Source organism: Neopsephotus bourkii, unplaced genomic scaffold (genome assembly GCF_033783945.1).
Source record: "Neopsephotus bourkii isolate Nb327-2 ecotype Australia unplaced genomic scaffold, CSIRO-AGI_Nbou_v1 NB_1630, whole genome shotgun sequence".
In the NCBI taxonomy this organism is placed as follows: Eukaryota; Metazoa; Chordata; class Aves; order Psittaciformes; family Psittacidae; genus Neopsephotus; species Neopsephotus bourkii.
Window position 1 is genome coordinate 2,292,260 of NW_026902105.1, and position 9,585 is coordinate 2,301,844.

Consider the following 9,585-nt stretch of genomic DNA (forward strand, 5'->3'; position numbering starts at 1 on the left):
CCAGCTCACCTCTGCAGTTTGAATGCTGTTGTCTGTGTCTAGCTTTTTCTGAAAGCCTCACAGGTGAATTTAAACGAGTTGCAGTTGTCCATTTGCAGCTTGCACATGGTGCGAGAATGCAGTACCTGGCCCCGAGCTCCTCATCCGGACATGCAGCAACTCTTGACAGCTGATTGCTGCCTTTTCCTGCCAACTTCTCTTCATGGTCTGTTAGCTGCTGTTTTGGAGATCAAACTTGCTCCTTGGCATCTATTCAAGCTATAGAGTCCAATTTATTCCTAGCACAACATCCGCTGGCGTTGCCTCTGCAGTATGTTGGCCCTGTCTGTGCAAGCTCACTAACTCAGAAATAGCTCTGATTTCTTCTCTGTTGCCAACAGACAGAGGCAGCAATTAAGATGATGACTGCTTTTTGATAAGGGCTTTCTCTTCAGGAGGAGCGATCAGTCCCCAGCAGTCTCTCCTCTTGGGGGGAGCCTTTGCGAGTGGAGTCCTTCTGCTGCAGAACTGGAAGAGCTCAGCTGAGTGCAAGCCTCCTGACTTCACTTCAGTCTCAGATCTTTCCCGGCTTTAAATTCTTTAGCTGACTTTATCTTATCCTTTCTTTTCCATGCACAATGTTATCAGAGCTACTTAGGCTTTACTGGCACAACTCCTATAAGTTACGTTTTGTTGACAGGACCAGACTGGCTGAGGTAAATTGGCTTACTCAGAGTGTAGTTAGCAACATGCACACAGTTGGTCTGACCATGTATTCTTCTGGAGCATTTTCCCATGGAAAGGAAGCTTATGCAACCAGTCAGTCTGTCTCACTAGCAATTTTGGGCCGATTGGCTGATTTCAAAGTCTGAGGGAGCAGTTCATCAACAGAGGCAGCCATCCGTGCACACAGAATCCTCCCCGGGCCCTGCAAGCTGCTCTGCAAGTTTTGCTCTCAGACACTGCAGAATCTACATGGAAGAGACATTGCATCCTACCCATACAAATTTTGGTAGGAGTTCATGTCTTGCTGGACACCAGAGAATCCAGTTATAGATGCATGGGAAAACAGATTTCTTAGCTGGCACTGGCACTAAATCCAGAGAAACTCTCAGGTGCAAATGACCTTATAGTCATCGTTTTCTGGGGACATCTGCATTAGCTCAAAACTGCAGCACAAGAGAAATAAATGAAGATCATCAGCAAGTGATGGCAATGTTAATTACACAGTGGTGCTATAAGTGTACGAAGCTCTGTAGTGATAGAAAACCACCGAGGCTAGCCCCACTGGGAAGGACTTATGGTTTTCAAAGGCAGAACGACCTAAGTTGGTACCCAAAGAGCACCAAAAGGAGCAACATTTTCCAGTGATTGAGTGCTTCATGCATGATCTGCGAGGAGCACTGCGAGTACCTGAGGAGGTGGTATCACCCTGCTGATGGGGAGCTTTATGGGTGTTTATGTTAACGAAGGGAATATAGAGCAGAAATAATGCAATAGCCTCATAGCAAAGGGGATCTCTTCCTCAAGGGCTTTTGGCAGGTTGTGTGCACAGGGCTGGTGTTGCAGGGTGAGCTGGTGAGGACCAAGTGCCATGGGCCCTGCTTCCAAGGGGTCCAGAGCAGTGGCAGCTCAGTCAGCCAGCAAAACTCCTTGGGTAATGGTCAGCAAGCCTAGTTCATCAGAGCAGCACTGGCAAGGAAGTTACTGTAGTCCATGGAAAGTCTAAAAGCTACTATAAAGACAGTCTAAGCTGTCCTCACCCACTTTTATCTGGGAAATACATGACCCCAGCCCAGCAGCAACACTTACAGAAGTGAGGGACAGGCTGAATAAAACCATATTTCCTCAGATGTTGTGCTTTGTGGTTGGGTGCAACAGCATGAGTTCTCATCATGGCCTTCCCTTTGGGGCACGCACAAGGTTGCACAGGCAGCAGCCACGCAGAAGGTTTTTGCAGAGGTCCTCTGCTGTCTGAGACATGATGAGCTCGTAGTGACCCCCCTCCCTTGCTCTAAGTGGGGGGATTAAGACTGTTCTTCTGTTTTCTGTCTTTTTCCAGGAAACTAATAGTAAAGTCACATTGCTGAGCTATCAGACTGAGCAGGGTAGTATCTTGCAGCTGTGGTTTAAAAGTCTTTTGCAATATAGGCTGAGACTAGGTATTTGTATGAGTCGGGAAGCCAGGAAGCAAACCCTCCCCCAGGTACATAGCATAGGGGATGCCATTCTGTAATGCAACCACTCTGTCTTCTCTAAAGAGGAGATCACTACTGTCTATATTGGTGGTGATATTCCCCCAGAAGCTTCACTGGGACCCGGGTTTCTTGGAGCTTGAGAGGATGATCGCTGATTCCTGCATAAATTACCATATTGCTTTCTGTTAGGGTACAAATATGTGTGAGACTGAAGGGCTGAAGCTTGAAGTCTTTTAACTAATTACCACCATATATGGATCTGGTCAATAAGCCAGTCAATAAACATACAGGCCAGGTGGGCTTGGTAGGGAGCTGGTTTGATAAAGAGCCCATTTATACTGCAGCCGAACTGGCTGTGAGCACCTTCTTGGCAATCATTGCTTCACAAGGAGGCATGAAATAATTCCTGGCCGTTGTGATGACTTGCCTTACCTTTGTGAAATACGTGGTCCTGAAAGGGAGCTAAAACACCACTTTATTTTCTGCAGTTCTCTATAAATAATCCTCTTAGTAGCTTATCCTCTTCTCCTCAGGGAAGTTGTTACATGAAGGTTAAACGTGCTTCTCCTCTTCAGCTGGTTTTTCCCTGCCTTCCTTTCCAAAACTCAGAATACCAGTTCTAAAGAGACGCAGAGCCTGAGGGGCTGAGCCTGCAATGACACCTGCTTCCTTCTGCCACCTCGCGGGCTGCAGCCACAGCACGCACAGCGGGGACAGCTTTCCTAGCATGACACACGCTGTTTTCCCATCGTATTTAATGAAAGGTCCCATGATAACAGGAAACATTACGCATCGGCACTGCTAGGCATGTCCTGGCACTTCCGAAAGGAGTTTTCCCTCCCTGCGTCAGAGCTGTCGTAACCAGAGGCACCTCTGAGAAGGGTGATGACATCTTGAATAGTTCAACCTTGTTACCACAGCAGAGGATGAGACACCTCCTATTACTAGTTTTGTTTGTTTGTTTGCTTGCGTTAAAGTTTGGGTAAGTTTGTTATATGTGAGGCCTGCAAAAAGAGAACTACTGTCTTCTGGGACAGCAAGCAAAAGCCTGCAGCTGAATGTTTTTGGCCACTGGCACCTTCACCTGAAAAGGCTGTCACTGAGCTATCTCCTTTTGAGAGAAAATTCTGCCTCTCAACCTAAAGCAGAAATGCAAACCGAACAGTAAAAGCACTGCTGAGAGGGATTGTAAGCTCTGGAAGCTCTGCCCTAAACCTCCTCAGCTGACTCATGCATTATCTCAGCTGCTGCCCTCATGGCCCAACTTCTTGTATCACATAACCTTCCTCTCTCAAAAGGAAGGAGGAAATTCCACTGTGAGAAAGGCTGTAGCCATACATGGGCAGAAGAAAGGAATGGGGAAGGAGAAACAGGATTAGGCACCTCGTCACAGATAGCATTCCCCAAGGCAAGGAAAGAGCATCCACTTGCAGCTAGCTAGACCACACAGCCGTGCCACCACCTCAGACTTCAGAGCTGAGCTAAACCTGAGCAGTATGGGAGAACTAGCTGTTGCAGGTTAGAGATACTCAGAATGATATGGCTCAAGGAAACATTGATAGTATAGCACAACAAAATGGAGCTTGGACAAACATTAAAAAAAGAAGGGTTTTCCAAGAGTGGAGCAGTTTTCAGCAGGAAAATGTGGAGTAACAACCTGATGCTTGTCTGGTAAGACTGGACGCAACCATGCTGCAGTGTGTAGTCCTGCCCTGGGAGGACAAGAGGTTGAGCCAAAGAGCAGCTTCGATACTGGGAGAGGGCTGGGAGAAGGCAGGCTGCTGTTATTTTTACTTGTTCTTTAGGCATCCAATAAAATTTGAACCATTTTGAGCTAAATGACCAGTAGAACAACTATATTACGTCAAAGTTGTCATGGTTTAAGCACCTTGGTTTAAGTAAATGTTAAAAATTAAGCTTTGAAAAGTGCAATTGGGCACATTCTTTGAATTTGCATTCACCAAGTTATCTCAAACCAAAATAAGTTAAATATTTTTCTTTGTGATTAACTGTAATTGTACCACTGGCCTTGGAGGAACACTAACCTCTTACATGTAGCAAATCGATAAGAAGTGTGTAGCTACATTTATTTTCTCTTGCCCACAGTCACATCTATGTTTGTTTGACAACTTGTAACTGCTCCCTTAACTACAGTGTGTTGGAAAGAGCCATGAACCAGACCTGTGGAGTGAGCCCCAATATTTTGATAAATTTATATTTCTATATTCATGGGCCATGCTAAAAACATTATTGTTCAGAGTAACTTTCTGGTGAAGAATTTGTTAAACCCTTACAACACATTTGACATAGAACTATTTTCTCTCTTTACAGAAGGGACTATATAAAGTTCAGAGAACACGCATAATCCTGGCTTCAGAAACACATCCCAGTGCAAACGTTTCCTGCTGACACTTGAGGAGTCACTGCTGCCACCTCCCAGTGACCCATTTACCCTCCTGCCTTCTTGGGGAATTGCATGGCCCGCAGCAGAAGTGTTTCCAGAAGAGCATTCCTCTTCCTGCTGAACACATCTTGGCATGGTGGGCCTGAGCTCACCACTCTGCTCAGCCTCCTGCCTGACCTCAGCATGGGGACCAACAGAAGGGCCTGGAGCCAGAGCTGGAAGCTGGTGCAGTGACTGCAGAAAGGGCTAATGCACAAGATCTCTGCGAGGAGACTCGATTCAGAGAGAACTCATCCATGCTGTTTCTCTTTAGGCTACTAATTAGTGCAGCTCAGTGTAACGTGCTCTGCTGATGCAGGTGGGAGGTTTGGCCTGCGCTGCTTTGCATCCTGCCTGGCAGAAGTTTCTTACCTTATGGGTTATTAGCCCTTCTTGCTCAAATGCACCCTTCCCCCAGTGCAGTACCACACAGCTTGGCTCTGCCATGTTGCCAGATTGGATGGAGGTACCAGAGATGAGGTTTCCATCTCATTACCAGGTCTTGGTGGGGGGTGCTGGCATCAGTGGGAGCAGCAGTGGGGCTCAGCTCTCCCCCACACCCCAGCCTAGGGTGCACCAGGTTCCAGCAGAAAAGCTCCATGCACATTGCATGGAGCTAGCCCTGCATTTACAGTGACCCTTTTTGCTTCTCTTAGGTTTCTGGGCTTTCTGTCCTTGTCTCTCAAGGCCCATAGCTCTATGCCAGGGAAGGCATCTTGGGAGAGACAGGCACCCAGTCCAGGGCACAGACAGGTAGCACATCATGGGAACAGCTTGAGAGCAACTGTTGATGGGAACTGGCTACCAAATAGGGAAGTGCCTTCATGGAAAGAAGATGCTGGGAGACCATGCACTATATCAGGTGTCCTCACAAGGGTGTCAAGAGGGGGAGAGAGGCTTGAAAGGGAGCAGCAAGGAAGGAGGAGGATGACAGCAGGGGTAGAGAGCACTTGATGAAAACCCATGATTGACTGACTCACAGGAAATGGAGCTACCTCATAACATGAACTGACATGGTGCTGCTTTCATGTAGTGTTAAATAGCTGAGGGCTCCATCTTTCTGTTACACAAAAGACGCTGATTTCCAAGGACTGGAGCTTTCTAGGGCAGTAATTAAGCTGTAAAGAGACAGAGCGTAGAATAAATATCTCATTAACCTTGACAAAGCATGATCTTTCTGCACAGCTCATAGCAAAAGAGGAAGTGAGTGTGAAGGATGGGATAAACCAGGCATTGGCTTCCCTGAATGCTGGAGAGGGGTGTCTGGCACTTGGAATACCTGCTGACATGGAGGGGCCTGAGCACACATCCACCATCTCCCCACAGAAACCAGCAGATTGCAGGCTATTTCAAGGATAAAGAGAGATTTTCTACTCTTTGCTCGCTGGAACTGGGACCACACCACAGCGTGGCCATGGATGCGAAATCCTGTGGAGCAAAAAGAGGAAAACCAGGAGTTTGGTTCTGCACCTAGCAGCTGGTCTGTGCCTGTGCAGGCAGAGTTGGGATTTTCCACTTTCATGACTATTGTGTTTTCCCCTACATACCTGTCACCACCTCAGGTGACACGTGCAAAGAGCCCAACAGGGCCCTGACCATGGTACTGCCCCCAGCCATGTGTGCTGATCACACTGTCATTGATGCAAAGTCCAGGTGTTGGCCAACAATGAGATCCTCTGGCCTGCCTGCTCTGCTCTTACTCTGCTTTGGTTCCTCTAGAAAAGATGATTTATGATTTGAGCCTAAGACAGACAGGAAACATTGGCTGTGTTTTCTTACTGTCAAAGCCACTGTTTCTGAAAGTGGCAGAAAGAGGAGCCTGACCTGTCACACATGAGCCTTTGTGAGCCAGGGGAGAAGAAGGGAAATGCCAAAAAGCCTTCACAGTGGAGAGGACTCTTCCTGAGTGTACAGCTTGGCGTTTACTTCTGAAATTGCTCCATTAACTTTCTTATGCAAATCAAATTTGAATCCTTGAAAAAAAAGAGCTTCTATGCCAACTGATTGAAACAAGACAGGGCAAGAACTAGCTAGCATGAGGTTGGTCCATTTGACAAGATCATGACAGCTGAAAGGATGTAGGTCGACTTCCTACGACTAGCATTAACTAGTCTTTACCAGCAACTAAATAGAAGCTTGCAAAAGGTATTTGGCTGCTTTGCCGGTGTTGTTGTGTAATGAGACAAATAGAAACATTTGTCTAATAGCAACAAAAGCAAATTCAACTAATGCAGCATATGCAAGCTTCATGTTGGAAGCTTGGCTACTGGATCCTCTGGAGCAGTTGCTCATGTAAGATTATCTCAGGAGGGTGCTTGAATGTACAGTCAGGCTTCCATCATACTGCTGAAGCCTTGGATTTGGGCTGCTTTTATATGTATATGGTAAGTTTTGGAGCAGGTAAGGCAGGAATCGTTGAGTCCTTGATTTCTCACCAAGAGTGGGCAACAGCATCCGAGATTAAGATGGAAAGACCTGAACTGGTGAGTGCCTGAGATTCCTCATGGCCACAAGTACGCAATGGCATGCCAGTGGCTAACCCATGCACTGTGACAAAACACGTTGTGTACTTCAGCAGGCTGCAGTACAAGGCTCTGTGTGGTTATGGCCACTATGAGACATTCAACCTTAATGGGTGAACCTCCCTTCGCTCTTCTTTACGTTCCTTGGTGGTGATGTCCTGGACTCCTGATCCATGAGTGATCCAGGCTTGCCAAACTGTGGTGCCTGCAGGAAAGGCTGAGGATGCAGGCACCTGGCTCCCCAGTACTGGGTGTGGTTGGCTCATGCTTCTGCTCCTGTCACCATTTCAGTTGGGAATAGGGAAGATCAAAGCCTGTCCTAAAGGCAGGCTGCCATTGCTTTTAATGGAAACAGGCCCTTTGTGGATCCCAGTGCATGGGCTAGAGGCAGGCATCTTTGTACCCCTTGCCAGGACAGATCTAAAGGGCTGGGTTTCCTGCTTATGTGGGGCTGGAGCAGATAGTGGAGGATAACCAACTGAGTGACACTCAGAGCAAGGAGAGGGTGTGAGTGCTTAAATACCCAGTTACACACTTAGGACTAAGATTGCCTTGAAGACAGAGTACACACAACTCCTCAGTATCCTTTGCTGCTCAGAAAACAGCCTGCAAACGGCTGTGCAGAGATTGCAGTCCTCACACTTGTGAAGATGGCTCCTAAGAAGACTACCCTAATAGAGGTGCTCCCAAGATCCCTAGAGTGAGCCTTGGGGTGAAAGGTCCAGAGCTGGAAGCCCGCATTGAATCTGTCTCAGGGCTTTGAGAACCCACAGCTCCTTTCCCTGCTACTACAGAATTCCATGTTTTACCATCATATAGTAAACTTGCACTTTGTTTTTCTTTATTTGGCTTTAGCAGGACTGTGAGCACAATTTTCCCTGCAGATCAGAGGAATGACTCCCAGGGTGTTTTTGGAGACTACCTTCCCGGCTTCAGGCACTGCCACACTGCAATGCTCCAGCCTTCCTTATTCCACCTCATCGCATTTAATTGTGACTCCCCAGAGCTCTGGCTGGGGATGGAGCCTGCAAGACACCTGCTGTAGAGAGGGCTGAAATGCCACTGACTCCATTTGCTTTCCTTTGGGCCTGACAGAATAGATGACAGATGTCTGTCTCCTTTCAGAAAACCTTTCTGTACTGCTGTCCCCACTTTCTTTCTCTCTCCAGGCTCTTTTCCATGATCACATGCACTTCAGCACCTGCCTTTTCCAGCTCTTCATCTGTCTTCCTAGTCTGGCTTTCCACTTCCAAATCTCTTTGCACACTGTCATCTCATCATTAGCTGCAGTGTCTCACCCAGCATTAGCACATGCTCCAGTCACTCCACTGACTTTTATCTCCACTTCCTTCTCCTTTTCATCTTTCATCTGCCCTGGTCTCTTTCCAGTCTGTTTCCTTAAGTGCAGGCTGTCGCATACAAAGCCTTAGCATTGTCTCTGACCTCGTTTTCTGTTTGCATTAGTATATGAGAAACAAGCTAAGAACTGGTGTGTATCACTTTGTGGTCTTTGCTGTTGTAAAGAGATGTCAGGGAAGAGAAGGGGACATGTGTTCTGGGGGTTTGGACACACTCAGCACCTTCTGTTGTCTGACCCACGGATTGGAGGTGTGAGCTGGCCAGTTAGTCTCGCTCCATCTCTGGCAACTCAAATGCTTGAGCAAGACTTTTCTGACTTATACATCAGCCTTAGAACTAACAGCATTCCCTCAAGTACTTTCACATTGGCTTCTCAAGAGAAGGGTGGGTAAAATATGGCATTACCTTTCAAAGTCAACTGTCCAAATCTGGTTTTGTCTGGGGGTCAAATGCTGGATATACAAGCAGTGGTGTCAGATCCCCCATCACGGAGCTGTATTGCCAGAGGGCAGGAGTCCCTTCATTGCCACATTTACTTAAGGGATGGCTATTTTGCCCTCAGATTTTGCTATGAAAGCCAGCCAGGGTTATCAGGGGTATCTGCTCTCCCCTGCCATCACCTTTTGACTGCTGTATGTCAACGGCTCAACAACGAGTTTCATGCATCAGCGATAGGCACTCAGAGCAATAGGCATTTTCATCCAGTAGGAATTGTGTGAGTTGAACTCTGTGAAGGTTCAGATCATGTTGGTGACCGGTGTGAAACAAACCCTCTGTGCAGCACAGTGGAGGTGATGGCCTTCGAGATCCAGGGAATGCAAAAGAAAAATGAAAAGATTAAATTCAGCAGAATGGCAGGAGGTTGTGTCTGTTAAAGAAGGAGGTAAATGAAATGGGGATCTTCGTTAGGAGCTCCCTGACCTAAGCACAGACAAGACGGATACTATTTCTATTTCAGCAAGATGTACACACAGTCAAAAATGTTGTGTCTTTCTTCATCTGACTGAGTTCAGTTAACCTGGAACTTACATACTCTGCTGGTATACTTTGGGTCAGGCTTTAGCATGCACACAGTGTGAGTGCT

The 9,585-nt window shown here is 47.1% G+C and overlaps 1 long non-coding RNA gene across 1 annotated transcript; it reads right to left on the reverse strand.

Moving 5' to 3' along the window:
- Window positions 1–252: 252 nt before the first annotated feature.
- Window positions 253–2,650, reverse strand: LOC133223104 (uncharacterized). The gene is made up of 2 exons (XR_009728462.1): window positions 1,788–2,650; window positions 253–499 (listed from the first exon to the last, which is right to left on the reverse strand). It is a non-coding gene; the product is annotated as an uncharacterized LOC133223104 (long non-coding RNA).
- Window positions 2,651–9,585: the final 6,935 nt, after the last annotated feature.